Here is a 15177-nt window from a genome sequence, read left to right on the forward strand (position 1 = left end):
GCCTTAGTTTCATAGAATAAAAAAAAGGCTGGATTCTAGAAGGAAAGGGAAGCGAGTGAAGACCAATTTGAAATTCTGTGAATTGGCACTCCAGGGGGAGTGGGTCTTCGGACCCCTCCCCTCATACACTCTTCTCCCTTTTTCTCTTCTTTTCTTCCTTAGGAGTAGTTTAGCTTTTAGTTTGTAATTTTTATTTATGAATCTTAATTTCCACTTTCAGTTTTAAAATCTTGAATCTTACTCTTTATTATCATCCACTTTAATTTTCTACAATTTAGTTCTTGTCTGAGAGCAATGACCACTTAATTCCCACTACAATTGGGAAAGGAGCTCTATTTCAATTTTGATTGAATTGATGTTTTTCTTTTCTTCTCTTCTTCATTCTATCTTTATACTTGGATATCTATGAGAATCCTTGCAAGAGAGTTCTGTTCTTCAAAGATCCTTGGATCTATTAGAATCCTATTGTGAACCTCTAGGGAGGGATCATAGGTTTCAGTTTGAGCTCTCTTGGCATAATGAAGTTGATTCTTTATTTAGAGTTGGTACATGACATATAACCACTCTAATATTGGGGTCTTTGGAATTATGTAGTATGAGATTAGAAATCATGTTTGTTTATCTAAGAAAGAGTCTTTGTGCTTCATAGATCCAATTACTGCCGAGAGGGGATTAGATCTACTAGAATTTCATGTGAGCCTCGAGAGATGTATCATGGAATTCAGTTTGAGGCTCTTGTCTCATAATCCTTCTAATCAATACACTCATAGTTGGTATGTGAGATGTAACCTCTTTGAGTTGAGGTCTTGAGGGTTGTGTGGCTTTTGGATTAGAAATTGAACTTCACCTCTTCTCATGACAAATTAGATCAAGAGATTGGCAATTGATTATGTGAAGAGAAAATTAAATCACCAAAAGATTGGGGTTTAATTACTCACAGTCCGCTATGGATCTATCTTACATGATTGAGAAGGAGTGAGACCCATTGATTCAAGAGGAATCAACATCTCCAATCCCTTTTGTTTGCCATCTTTACTTTCAGTCATTTACTTTCCAGCAATTTATTTCCTTGTACTTTGCTTTTCAGCACTTTACTTTCCTGCACTTTTACTTTCGAGGACTTTATATTCATGTCATTTACTTTTCTTGCACTTTATTGCTTTCTTTTAATTTCTAGTCATTTACATTTCCTGTCTGCTTATCGCTCCAATCTGAACCGTCTAACTAGAATAATCAATTCACTATTGATTCCTTAATCCTTTAATCCTCGTGGGATCGACCTCACTCTAAGTGAGTTTTATTACTTGATACGACCCGGTATACTTGTCGGTAGTAACTATGTAGAAATCTAATTTTTAACATATCAATTTTGATTAAACTTTATTTTATTTAAAAATAGAAAAAGATATTATTTAATTTTAGGAAATATATTTTTTATTAATTAGGATTAGATATAAAAGGGAAAAAAATCAGCCCTTTGGGCTCTTCTCTTCTCTTTTACCTCATACTGCAATTTACAGTTTTATAGAATCCTTATTTTCTCTCTGAACCATGAGCAGCTAAACCTCCTCTGTTAAGGTTAGGAGCTCTGTCTATTGTATGGATTGATACTATTATTTTTCTATTTTAATTCATGTACTGATTTCAATTTCAAGAATTATTTTCGTTCTTTATCTTATGAATTTGGGTGGAACGGAAGTATGACCCTTGTTCTAATTGAGTTCTTGTATAACTTGGAAAAGCTCTTTACTTGAAAAAAATTTCTCCTAAATTTCTAATTATCTGGACTTAACGGGATACGTGACATATAATCCTCTTATATTTGGGTAATTAGGATTTTTGTGGCATATAAACTAGAATTGAACTTAACCCTCTAATTGGAATCAAGTGACCAAGGAATTGGCGGTTGATGAAGGTTAGAGGAGACAAAAAAGGTCTAAGGAATTAGGGTTTAGTCACATATAGTTTGCCATGAATTGAATCTTGCATAATTAAAATAGTTAATAAGAAAAGTCAATCCGGAAGATAGATATCTCTAAAACCTTAACTATTTTCTCCATATATATTTCACCTCAATTTACTGCTTGTTTTGTGATTCTCTGAATTACTGTTTGATGCATTTGAACTCTTAACACTCTTTTCTATTTTTCTAAATAAGTGAATTACTTAACCATTGTTGCTTAATCCATCAATCCTCGTGGGATTGACCCTCATTTACTTGAGGTACTTCTTGGTACGACCCGGTGCACTTGCCGGTTAGTTTATGGGTTATAAATTCTGCACCAATAAACCACTGGTAGAAACCTGCATGTCCAAGAAAAGAACAGACTTGCCTTACAGAAAAAGGGTAAGGTAAACCAGAAATAGCATCAACCTTTGCAGGATCAACAGATATACCAGTATTAGAAATAACTTGACCTAGAATAATACCTTGCTTTACCATAAAGTGACATTTTTCAAAATTAAGCACAAAGTTTGAACTAGCATATCTTTCTAATACTCTAGCATGATTATCCAAACAAAGGTCAAAAGAATCACCATAAACACTAAAATCATGCATAAATACTTCCATATAGTACTCAAGAAGATCCGAAAAAGATACTCATCATGCACCTTTGAAACATAGCCGGTGCATTACATAAACCAAAAGGCATCCTTTTGCATGCATATGTTTCAAAGGGGCATGTGAAAGTAGCTTTCTCTTGGTCTTCTAGAGCAATATGGATCTAAAAATAACCGGTATAGCCATCTAAAAAGAAATAATGGGATTTACCTGACAGGCGATAAAGCATTTGATCGATGAATGGTAATGGATAGTGATCCTTGTGAGTGGCCAAGTTCAAGCGCCTGTAGTAGATGCAAACTCTCCACGAATTCTGTACTCTTGTAGCCATGAGTTCCCCATTCTCATTCTTGACTATGGTGATGTCGGACTTTTTCGGAACCACTTCTACTGGGCTAACCCACTCACTATCCGAGATTGGATAGATAATGTCTGCCTCAAGTAGTCGGGTCACTTCTTTCTTCACAACTTCTAGAATTGTGGGGTTCAACCGCCTTGACGGCTAGGCTTGGCTTCCTCCTTTAGAAAAATGCGATGCTCACAAACTTGAGGGCTTATACCAACTATGTCCGCCAAACTCCACCCAATAGCTTTCTTGTTTCTTCGCAATACATTAAGCAATCGCTCCTCTTGTTGGGAAGTAAGCTCTTTTGCAATGATCACTGGGAGCTTTTGATTTCCTTCAAGATAAGCATACCTCAGGTGAGGTGGAAGTGGCTTCAACTCCATACTTGGCTCATGGCTTGGCACTTGATTATCCGGTAGCATTGGAGGTGGCAAGGTGTCTTCATCATATTTAGGGGGTTTCCCCACACTTGCACCTTGAACCATGTTTTTCTCATCAACTGTATCCTGGTGGACTTCAGCCACAATATCATCAATCATATTACACTGAAAGATAGAGTGGTCCTCCAGTGGATACTTCATAGCTTCATCAAGGTTGAAACTCACTGCTCTTCCATCAATTTCAAAGGAGTAGGTACCCGAAAAAGTATCCAACTTAAACTAGGAGGTTTTCAAGAATGGCCTCCCAAGCAAGATAGATGATGGTCTTCCAGAGTCATTAGGGGGCATCTCAAGAATATAGAAGTCAATTGAAAAAGTCAACCCCTTAATGCTTACTAAAACATCTTCCACAATGCCAACCATCAAGATTATGCTTTTATCTGCCAAAACACAATGGGTTGCCGACCTTTTCAATAGTGAAAGCTTCAATGCATCATAAACAGATAACGGCATAATGCTAACACAAGCACCTAGGTCACACATGCAATCAACAAATTATATACCACCTATAGTGCAAGTAACTAGACAAGGACTAGGATCACCGCATTTCTCCGGTATAACACCCATCAAAGCAGAAATTGAGCTATCCAAAGGAATAGTTTCTAAATCATGAATCTTTTCCTTATTCATGCACAAATCCTTTAGAAACTTAGCATACTTAGGAACTTGGCGAATAGAATCAATAGGGGAATAGTTACCTCGACCTTTTTGAATATATCTACCATCTTGGGATCTAGCTCCACTTGCTTTTTAGTCTTCCTAGCTAGGTGTGGAAAAGGAATTGGGATAGCATCTTTCAAAACATTTTCTTCCTTAGAAACTTCATCCTTCAGTTGAGCAACGTCTTCTTCAACCGCCTCTTGTACCTCATCCTCGTCTTTAACATCTTCTACCTCAATAACATCTTCATCTTGAGAGACTTCTCTTGAGCTTGGCTCCTCAGGACTCCTCTGTTGTAGTGTAGTTCCGGACCTCAAGGTAATGGTATTAATTCCACCCTTGGGGTTGGATAAGGGTTGAGAGGGAAGTGCACTAGAGCTTGAAGGTTGAGTATTGGAGGTAGAAGGTGGGTCCATACGGGATAGAAGGGCTTGGATGGTAGAGGTGAGACCGGTAATGCTAGAGGCAACTGTGGCTTGAAGCTCTTTTTGCCCTTGAATAAGAGAGCGAAGCGTCTCATCTTGGTTGGAGGAAGAAAGAGGGTAGGTAATTTGGGGGGCTCATGGTTGGGTGAGTTGAGGTACTTGAGCTTGCCTTTGGTGAGGTAGTTGGTACCTTTGACCTTAGTTTTGTTGTTGGTAGGAAGGGTTTTGTTGACACCGATTTTGTTGGTAATTATTATTCCACCTTTGGTTTGCACCATTATTTCTTCCTCCTTGGTTGTAGTTACCTCCTTGATTATAGTTACCTCCTTGTTGATAGTACCCTTGATTTGGACGGTTGTAATAAGCATTGGTTGCCGCCAAGGTGTTGTCCTCTTGGAGTTGTGGACATTCATCGGTATAGTGAGAATAGCAAGCACAAATCCCACATACTCTCTAAAGGACTAACTGTTGACATTGTTGTTGTGGAGGAGGTGGAGGTTGTTATTGATTGAGTTAGAGCTGCTTGAGGATATTGGTCATCTCTCCCAAAGTCTTGGTGAGGGCAGACTCAGTACTAGAGGAAACCTCTGCAATAGCCTTGGGATGATTATTCCTTTGCCTTGCATGTTGGGTAGATTCAGCTAGATCGGTGATAAGTTGCCACGCTTCCGCCGCCGTCTTGTACTTTGTCATAGAGCCATTACTCGAAGCATCCAAAAGGACGTTATCTTGAGCCTTCATGCCTTGGCAAAAGTAACTAATAAAAACAAACTCGTCAATCATGTGATGGGGGCACGAATCAAGGAGCTTCCTAAAACGTTCCCAATACTCATAGAGAGTCTCTGATTCACCTTGAATGAAGCAAGAGATTTCCTTCCTCAATCTATCCGTGACCTCTGGTGGGAAAAACTTGTCCAAAAATTCCCTCCTAAGCAAATCCCAATTAGTGACAATATTTTCGGGTTGAGTGTAGAACCACTCCTTTACCCTTCCCTCAAGAGAAAATGGGAAGGCATATAACCAAATGGCAACCTCATCCGCACCATACCGCCTAGCAGTTGAACAAGCCGTTTGAAAGTATCTAAGGTGCTTGATGGGATCTTGAGCGGGTAGACCATGAAACTTAGGAAGTAGATTAATCAATGAGGTCTTTAGCTCAAAATCGGCATTCAAATTTGGATGACGCGCTTGAAATGGTTGGAGAGTAAAATCCGAGCTCCCGCCTCCTTGAGAATGATTCTTCTAGGAGCGGCCATAGTATCGGTATCTAAATTAATGGAAGATATGTCAATAGATTTAGTGGGAGAAGAGTTAGTTTCTTCCTCAAATAATGCTTCGGATTCAACTTCGGGTAAGATTGGTGAATTGGGGAAAACCCCTTTGATGAGGAAAAATTAGATTTCCACACAAACTCACCAGAAAATGTACCGGGTCGCATCAAGTAGTAATAACTCACAAGAGTGAGGTTGATCCCACAGGGATTGATGGATCAAAAAACTTTAGTAAGGTGATTAGTATAGTCAAGCTAGCATTGGTGAATTAAGTGAAATGTAATCAACAGAAAGGAAATTGCTGAAATTATAAATTGCAGAATGTAAATTAAACAGAAGCTTAAATTGGCAGAAGCTTAAAAAGCAAGAAAAGTAAATTGCAGTAAATGTAAAGGGAATTGGGTGCAGAAAATTAAATGAAACAGTAAATCATGACTTAGAGCAATTGCAGAAAATTAAACTTGCAGGAAGAGTAAATCAGATCATGGCAAGCTCAAATATAAAGTTGCAGAATGTAAATTTGCAGAAAAGTAAATCAAGCTCAAGGGAAATGAAAAGGTGAAAGTGCAGAAGAACAGAATTGCAGGAAGACGAAAATTGCATAAACTAAATTGAATTCAATGTAACTGAATTGTAGAGAGTGCAGAAAATAAAAGTGTATCAAAAAGAGCTTTCTATTCTACTCCTACTCCTACTCCTATTGCTCTCTAGTAGAGCCAGCCTTCTTAATGAAATTAAATTGATGCCTTTATATAGGCTTTACAAAATGAAAATGAAATTGAAAACAAATTACAATTTAAATGAAATTCCTAATCTAGCTTTTTCTTGTGCCTTTGAGTGATGTCCATGGGTTTTGCTTGCTTTGGTGTGTCAATGGGCTTGAATTAGGATTAATTGAGCCAGAGTTGTAGCTTTTTGGTTTGGCCTTGAAGAAGTGGATCCGGGTGGGCTTGGTGATGCTCCAGTGGAGCGTTCCGTTGAGTAATTTGAGCGCCCCATTCACTAGCATTGCGTTTTCCTTTGCCAAGCTTTTCTTGCCTAGCGTTCACTCTTTGAACGCTACGTTCACTCTTTGAACGTGGCTTCTTGATTGAGCGCTTGCCTCCACTAGCGTTCATTGAGTGAACTTCACGTTCACTTAAGTGAACGTTCCTGGTGCGTGGCTTGTTGAGCGCTACGTTCATGCCTTCCTTGCCTAGCCTTGCTTCATTGGCAAATATGCCCGAAAAAGTTAAATTTAGTGAGCGTAATGCTCACTTTAATGAACGCTCACTTTGAATGCTGCCCAACTTTCATTGTCTTTATTAGTAATGCCAATTACTTAGCTTGATTTGCCAATTGGACATTACTAATAAAGAGTTCATTCATTCTTTCATTAGTTTTATTAATTAAATGCTAATGCATTAACGTTAAAGCATGATATGTTCTTTGGCTAATTGGCTTTAACGGCATTAATAATGAAATGCATGCTTTAATTTACTTAGTAATTTCGTTGCCAATTCATTGTATGCATGCATGCTTTAATTCATAATGCATTACGTGCATGCTTGCATTGGCCTTAGTAAATAATGCTAATGCGTTCATGAATTGCATAAATAATTAAATTCATGCATACATAAGCATTAGTGCATGCATAAGCATTAATGCATATGCCAAGGCTTCATGGTCATGGGCCATGCTTTTAAAAGCGTGGCCTAAGGTTCCAAAGCGTGCTCAATGGTGCACGAAATTGTGATCATCAATGGCGCCAACAACTTGGTACGCACAATTACAATCTCAACTCTTTATCACAACTCCGCACAACTAACCAGCAAGTGCACTGGGTCGTCCAAGTAATAAACCTTACGTGAGTAAGGGTCGATCCCACAGAGATTGTCAGCTTGAAGCAAGCTATGGTCATCTTGTAAATCTCAGTCAGGCAGATTCAAATGGTTATGGAGAATTGACAATTAAAATATGAATAAAACATAAAATAAGATAGAGATACTTATGTAATTCATTGGTAGGAATTTCAGATAAGCGTATGGAGATGCTTTGTTCCCTCTGAACCTCTGCTTTCCTATTGCCTCCATCCAATCATTCATACTCCTTTCCATGGCAAGCTTTATGTTAGGCATCACCGTTGTCAATGGCTACTTCCCGTCCTCTCAGTGAAAATGTTCCAAATGCGCTGTCACCGCACGGCTAATCATCTGTCGGTTCTCGATCATGTTGGAATAGGATCCATTGATCCTTTTGCGTCTGTCACACGCCCAACACTCGCGAGTTTGAAGCTCATCCCTTCCCAGATCCTACTTGGAATACCACATACAAGGTTTAGACTTTCCGGATCTCAAGAATGACCGCCAGTGATTCTAGCCTATACCACGAAGGTTTTAATCTTAGATTAGAAACCCAAGAGATACACATTCAAGCTTGATTGCATGTAGAACGGAAGTGGTGGTCAGGCACGCGTTCATAGGTGAGAATGGTGATGAGTGTCACGGATCATCACATTCATCATGTTGAAGAATGAATAGATATCTTAGAACAGAAATAGGCTTGAGTTGAATAGAAAAACAATAGTATTTTGCATTAATTCATGAGGAACAGCAGAGCTCCACACCTTAATCTATGGTGTGTAGAAACTCTACCGTTGAAAATACATAAGAACAAAAGGGTCTAGGCATGTCCGTGAGGCCAGCCCCAAAAGTTAAAAGGTCTATCAAAGTATGATCAAGTGTCTCAAATACAATAGCAAAAGGTCCTATTTGTAGAAAACTAGTAGCCTAGGGTTACAGAAATAAGTAATTAATGCAGAAATCTTCTTCCGGGCCCACTTGGTGTGTGCTTGGGCTTAGCATTGAAGTTTTCATGTGTAGAGACTTTTCTTGGAGTTAAACGCCAGCTTTTGTGCCAGTTTGGGCGTTTAACTCCAGCTTTTATGCCAGTTCTGGCGTTTTGACGCCAGAATTTCTATGCTGATTTTGAACGCCAGTTTGGCCCATCAAATCTTGGGTAAAGTATGGACTATTATATATTGCTGGAAAGCCCAGGATGTCTACTTTCCAACGCAATTAAGAGCAAGCCGATTGAGTATCTGTAGCTCCAGAAAATCCACTTCGAGTATAGGGAGGTCAGAATCCAACAGCATCTGCAGTCCTTTTTCAGCCTCTGAATCAGATTTTTGCTCAGGTCCCTCAACTTCAACCAGAAAATACCTGAAATCACAGAAAAACACACAAACTCATAGTAAAGTCTAGAAATGTGATTTTTATTTAAAAACTAATAAAAACATAATAAAAACTAACTAAAATATACTAAAAACATACTAAAAACAATGCCAAAAAGCGTATAAATTATCCGCTCATCACAACACCAAACTTAAATTTTTGCTTGTCCCCAAGCAACTGAAAATCAAATAGGATAAAAAGAATAGAATATACAATGAATTCCAAAAACATCTATGAAGATCAGTCTTAATTAGATGAGTGGGGCTATTAGCTTTCTGCTTCTGAACAGTTTCGGCATCTCACTATATCCTTTTGAAGTTCAGAATGATTGGCATCTATAGGAACTCAGAATTCAGATGGTGTTATTGATTTTCCTAGTTCAGTATGTTGATTCTTGAACATAGCTACTTTATGAGTCTTGGCCGTGACCCAAAGCATTTTGTTTTCTAGTATTACCACCGGATACATAAATGCCACAGACACATAACTGGGTGAATCTTTTCAGATTGTGACTCAGCTTTGCTAGAGTCCCCAATTAGAGGTGTCTAGAGCTCTTAAGCACACTCTTTTTTGCTTTTGGACCATGACTTTAACCGCTCAGTCTCAAGTTTTTACTTGACACCTTCACGCCACAAGCACATGGTTAGGGACAGCTTGGTTTAGCCGCTTAGGCCAGGATTTTATTCCTATGGGCCCTCCTATCCACTGATGCTCAAAGCCTTGGATCCTTTTTATTTTACCCTTGCCTTTTGGTTTAAAGGGCTATTGCCTTTTTCTGCTTGGTTTTTCTTTTTCTTTCTTTCTCCTTTTTTTTCGCATATATATTTTTTTTTGCAAGCTTTTCACTGCTTTTTCTTGCTTCAAGAATCAATTTTATGATTTTTCAGATTATCAAATAACATTTCTCCTTTTCTATCATTCTTTCAAGAGCCAACAATTTTAACATTCATGAACAATCAAATTCAAAAATATGCACTGTTCAAGCATTCATTCAGAAAAACAAAAGTATTGCCACCACATCAAAATAATTAAACTTATTTAAAATTCGAAATTCATGTATTTTATTTTCTTTTTCAATTAAAAATATTTTCCATTTAAGAAGGGTGATGTATTCATTTTCATAGCTTTAAGGCATAGACACTTAGACACTAATGATCATGTAATAAAGACACAAACATAAATAAACATAAAGCATAAAAATTCGAAAAACAGAAAATAAAGAACAAGGAAATTAAAGAACGGGTCCACCTTAATGATGGCGGCTTGTTCTTCCTCTTGAAGATCTTATGGAGTGCTTGAGCTCCTCAATATCTCTTCCTTGCCTTTGTTGCTCCTCTCTCATAACTCTTTGGTCTTATCTAATTTCATGGAGAAGGATAGAATGCTCTTGGTGCTCCACCCTTAGTTGTCCTATGTTGGAACTTAATTCTCCTAGGGAGGTGTTGATTTGCTCCCAATAGTTTTGTGGAGGAAAATGCATCCCTTGAGGTATCTCAGAGATTTCATGATGAGGAATTTCCTCATGCTCTTGTCCATGAGTGGGATCTCTTGTTTGCTCCATCATTTTCTTAGTAATGGGCTTGTCCTCATCAATGAGGGTGTCTTCCTCTATGTCAATTCCATCTGAATTGCAGAGATGACAAATGAGATTAGGGAAGGCTAACCTTGCCAAAGTAGAAGACTTGTCTGCCACTTTGTAGAGTTCTAGGGATATAACCTCGTGAACTTCTACTTCCTCTCCAATCATGATGCTATGGATCATGATAGCTCGGTCTATAGTAACTTCAGACCGGTTGCTAGTGGGAATGATTGAGCGTTGGATGAACTCCAACCATCCCCTAGCCACGGGCTTGAGGTCATGCCTTCTTATTTGAACCGGCTTCCCTCTTGAATCTCTCTTCCATTGAGCACCCTCTTCACAAATGTCTATGAGGACTTGGTCCAATCTTTGATCAAAGTTGACCCTTCTAGTGTAGGGGTGTGCATCTCCTTGCATCATTGGCAAGTTCAATGCCAACCTTACATTTTCCGGACTGAAATCTAAGTATTTCCCCCGAACCATTGTAAGCCAATTCTTTGGATCCGGGTTCACACTTTGATCATGGTTCTTGGTGATCCATGCATTGGCATAGAACTTTTGAACCATTAAGATTCTGACTTGTTGAATGGGGTTGGTGAGAACTTCCCAACCTCTTCTTCGAATCTCATGTCGGATCTCCGGATATTCACCCTTTTTGAGCTTGAAAGGGACCTCGGGAATCACTTTCTTCTTGGCTACAACTTCATAGAAGTGGTCTTAATGCACCCTTGAGATGAATCTCTCCATCTCCCATGACTCGGAGGTGGAAGCTTTTGCCTTCCCTTTCCTCTTTCTAGAGGTTTCTCCGGCCTTAGGTGCCATAAATGGTTATGGAAAAACAAAAAGTAACGCTTTTACCACACCAAACTTAGAAGGTTTGCTCGTCCTCAAGCAAAAGAAGAATGAAGAGAGTAGAGGGAGAAGAAATAGAGGAGATGGAGGGGGTAGTATTTCGGCCAAGGGGGTGAAGTAGTGTTGAAAATGTGTGAAAATGAAGGAGTGAAGATGGGTTTATATAGGAGTGGAGGGAGGGTTTGGGTTCGGCCATGTATGGGTGGGTTTAGGAGGGAAAGTGTTTTGAATTTGAATGGTGAGGTAGGTGGGGTTTATGATGGGTGGATGTGGATTGGTGAAGGGTTTATGGAGAAGAGGGTAAGATCTGATAGGTGAGGGGTTTTTGGGGAAGAGGTATTGAATTGATTGGTGAAGGGTATTTGGGGAAGAGTATTATGAAAAGGTGTGAAGAAGAGAGAGAGTGAGTTGAGGTTGGTGGGGATCCTGTGGGGTCCACAGATCCTGAGATGTCAAGGATTTCTCATTCCTGCACCAATTAGGCGTGCAAAACGCCCTCTGCTGCCAATCCTGGCGTTAAACGCCAGGTTGCTGCCCATTTCTGGCGTTTAACGCCAGCTTCTTGCCCTTTTCTAGCGTTAAATGCCAGTTTGGTGCCCAGTTCTGGCGTTAAACGCCCAGAATGGTGCCAGACTGGGCGTTTAACACCCATTCTGCTGCCCTTACTGGCGTTTAAACGCCAGTAGGCTTCTCCTCCAGGGTGTGCTATTTTTCATTCTGTTTTTCAGTTTGTTTTTGCTTTTTCAAATGATTTTGTGACTTCACATGATCATCAACCTACAGAAAATATAAAATAACAATGGAAAAAAGAAATATAACATAGATAAGTAAAATTAGATTGCCTCCCAACAAGTGCTTTTTTAATGTCAGTAGCTTGACAGTGGGCTCTTATAGAGCCTCACAGATACTCAGAGCATGATAATGGCCTCTTAACACCAAACTTAGAGTTTGAATATGGGGATTTTGTTTGACTCTGCATTGAGAGAAGCTTTTCATGCTTCCTCTCCATGGTTACAGAGGGAGATCCTTGAGCTTTAAACACAAGGGAGTCCTCATTCACTTGAAGGACCAATTCTTCTCTGTCAACATCAATCACAGCTCTTGTTGTGGCTAGGAAGGGTCTGCCAAGGATGATGGATTCATCCATACACTTCCCAGTATCTAGGATTATGAAATCAGCAGGGATGTAGTGGTCTTCAACCTTTACCAAGACATCCTCTACTAGTCCATAAGCGTGTTTTCTTGAATTGTCTATCATCTCTCGTGAGATTCTTGCAGCTTGTACCTCAAGGATTCCTAGCTTTTCCATTACAGAGAGAGGCATGAGGTTTATGCTTGACCCTAGGTCACACAGAGTCTTCTCAATGGTCATGGTGCCTATGGTACAAGGTATTGAGAACTTTCCAGGATCCTGTCTCTTCTGAGGTAATCTCTGCCTAGTCAAGTCATCCAGTTCTTTGGTGAGCAAGGGGGGTTCATCCTCCCAAGTCTCATTACCAAATATCTTGGCATTTAGCTTCATGATTGCTCCAAGGTACTTAGCAACTTGTTCTTCAGTAACATCTTCATCCTCTTCAGAGGAAGAATACTCATCAGAGCTCATGAATGGCAAAAGTAAATTCAATGGAATCTCTATGGTCTCAGTGTGAGCCTCAGATTCCCATGGTTCCTCATTAGGGAACTTCTTGGAGGCCAGTGGACGTCCATTGAGGTCTTCCTCAGTGGAGATCACTGCCTCTTCCTCCTCTCCAGATTCGGCCGTGTGGGGTATGTTGATAGCCTTGCACTCTCCTTTTGGATTCTCTTCTGTATTGCTTGGAAGAGTACTAGGAGGGAGTTCAGTAACTTTCTTACTCAGCTGACCGACTTGTGCCTCCAAATTTCTAATGGAAGACCTTGTTTCAGTCATAAAACTTTGAGTGGTTTTAATTAGATCAGAGACTACAGTTGCTAAGTCAGAGTGGCTCTACATAGAATTCTCTGTCTGTTGCTGAAAAGATGATGGAAAGGGCTTGCTATTGCTAAACCTATTTCTTCCACCATTATTGTTGTTGAAGCCTTGTTGAGGCCTCTGTTGATCCTTCCATGAGAGGTTTGGATGATTTCTCCATGAAGGATTATAGGTGTTTCCATAGGGTTCTCCCATGTAATTCACCTATTCCATTGCTGGGTTCTCAGGATCATAAGCTTCTTCTTCAGATGAAGCTTCTTTGGTACTGACTGTTGCTGCTTGCATTCCAGACAGACTTTGAGAAATCATATTGACTTGTTGAGTCAATATTTTGTTCTGAGCCAATATGGCATTCAGAGTATCAATCTCAAAAACTCCTTTCTTCTGATTTGTCCCATTATTCACAAGATTCCTTTCAGAAGTGTACATGAATTGGTTATTTGCAACCATTTCAATGAGTTCCTGAGCTTCTGCAGGCATCTTCTTCAGATGAAGAAATCCTCCAGCAGAGCTGTCCAATGACATCTTGGACAGTTCAGACAGACCATCATAGAAGATACCTATGATGCTCCATTCTGAAAGCATGTCAGAAGGACACCTTCTGATCAATTGCTTGTATCTTTCCCAGGCTTCATAGAGGGATTCACCTTCCTTCTGTCTGAAGGTTTGGACTTCCACTCTAAACTTGCTCAATTTTTGAGGTGGAAAGAATTTTGACAAGCAGGCATTGACTAGCTTTTCCCAAGAGTTCAGGCTTTCTTTAGGTTGTGAATACAACCATGTTCTAGCTCTGTCTCTTACAGCAAAGGGAAAAAGTATAAGTCTATAGACCTCGGGATCAACCCCATTAGTCTTTCAGTGTCACAGATTTGCAAGAATTCAGCTAAGAATTGATGAGGATCTTCTAATGGAAGTCCATGAAACTTGCAATTCTGTTGCATTAGAGAAACTAATTGAGGCTTAAGCTCAAAGTTGTTTGCTCCAATGGCAGGGATTGGGATGCTTCTCCCATAGAAGTCAGGAGTAGGTGCAGTAAAGTCACCAAGCACCTTCCTTGCATTGTTGGCATTGTTGTTGTTTTCGGCTACCATGGCTTCTTCTTGTTTGAAAAGTTCTGTTAGGTCCTCTATAGAGAGTTATACTTTAGCTTCTCTTAGCTTTCTCTTCAAGGTCCTTTCAGGTTCAGGATCAGCTTCAACAAGAATGCCTTTGTCCTTGCTCTTGCTCATATGAAAAGGGAGGAGAAGAAAATATGGAATCCTCTATGTCACAGTATAGAGATTCCTTGAGGTATCAAAGGAAAATAAAAAAATAGAAGGATGAGGTAGAGAAGAGAGAATTCGAACTTATCAAGAGGGATAGAGTTCGAATTGTACATTGAGGAGGAGTGTTAGTCCATAAATAGAAGGATGTGAGAAGAGGGGAAGAATTTTCGAAAATAAAGTAAAAAGATTTTGAAATAATTAAGAGAAATTTTGAAAATTTGGTAAATGATTTTCGAAAACTGGTGCACGAATTGTAAATCACACTTTTCACAACTCGTACCACTAACCAGCAAGTGCATTGGGTCGTCAAAGTAATACCTTACGTGAGTAAGGGTCGAATCCCACGGAGATTATTGGCTTGAAGCAATCTATGATTATCTTGTAATTCTTAGTCAGGTAATCAATTATAATTATCAGTTTGAATTGCGAAAAATTAAAGAGCATGAAATAAATACTTGTTCTGCAGTAATTGAGAATATGTTGGAGTTTTGGAGATGCTTTGTCTTCTGAATCTCTGTTTTCCCCCTGTCTTCTTCTTCACGCACGCAAGGTTCCTCCTATGGCAAGCTGTGTGTTGGTGGATCACCGTTGTCAATGGCTACCATCCGTCCTC

General features: G+C 39.5%; 1 non-coding gene across 1 annotated transcript; it reads left to right on the forward strand.

Moving 5' to 3' along the window:
* The first annotated feature begins 13882 nt into the window (after positions 1-13882).
* LOC112725378 (small nucleolar RNA R71) lies at positions 13883-13986 on the forward strand. The gene has a single exon (XR_003164489.1). It is a non-coding gene; the product is annotated as a small nucleolar RNA R71 (small nucleolar RNA).
* The last annotated feature ends 1191 nt before the right edge of the window (positions 13987-15177 follow it).

Source organism: Arachis hypogaea, chromosome 11 (assembly GCF_003086295.3).
Source record: "Arachis hypogaea cultivar Tifrunner chromosome 11, arahy.Tifrunner.gnm2.J5K5, whole genome shotgun sequence".
Lineage (NCBI taxonomy): Eukaryota > Viridiplantae > Streptophyta > Magnoliopsida > Fabales > Fabaceae > Arachis > Arachis hypogaea.